Here is a 1,018-nt window from a genome sequence, read left to right on the forward strand (position 1 = left end):
TAATCTTGGAACTTTTATGAAAACGCTTTCTTTTCTTCTAAAAACCTATAAAACAAAGAAAATACAAAAAATGAAGTAAAATGTCATAAATTAACCAAACTAAAGGATTAACACATGTAAGTTAAGGGCTTAAAATATGAATATTTTAGCACTTAACACAACTCGAACTCCATCTTCTTCTACATTGACCATATCTGTTTTTTCTTCAACTTCTCCAACTCCATCCTTTTTACCAACTAGAACTCCAACTTCTTCTACAACTCCACCTTCTTTTTCACCAACTTCTGCATCTTCATGATCTACAAACACAAGGAAGTTTTTGGACTTACAATCAAACACCCTAAGCATCTGTCAGACATGATTTCTCCTTGTAAGGCCACGAATTTCTTCACAATCATCAACCTTGTAATAGAGAGCAGGCACATTTCCATACTAATAACCAAGGTATACTTCCACTATGTTTGTAATATTTGAGTAGCCTAACACAAAAATATCTAAATCAGGCAAAGTCATCACTTCCCCCCTTACATACTCCATAAATGGTTTACAAAATGAACCATGATGGTGAATAACGAGATCAATGGATCTTAGAAGTGGTGATCCTGCATCAACAAAATAATGGACTTATGAGACACATACAAACCTACGTACCAACTCAATCTATCATGCACATTGGCCCCCACCCACCAAACTATCCCACATTACAGCAGCAACAATAAAAAAGTCTTCAAAAGCATATATTAAAGTCTTCAATAGCCCACTGACAACCAACACAACAACTATATATTAAAGTTTCCAATGTGAAAAAGGTGAGAACTTTCTTCTTGGCTTCGAAACAGACAAAAAGTACTACACTAAGGGACAACTAAAAAAATAGATAGCCATAAAGTGATTGCAACGTCTCAAACCCGTATGCTAAATAGTATTAAGAAAACACCCTACTGGTGGGGGATTTAGTTCAGTAAAGCAAAAGTATCCCCTATTTTACTCTCTAACTTTTTTACAAAAGTACATACCT

Source organism: Corylus avellana, chromosome ca1 (genome assembly GCF_901000735.1).
Source record: "Corylus avellana chromosome ca1, CavTom2PMs-1.0".
Taxonomy (NCBI): domain Eukaryota; kingdom Viridiplantae; phylum Streptophyta; class Magnoliopsida; order Fagales; family Betulaceae; genus Corylus; species Corylus avellana.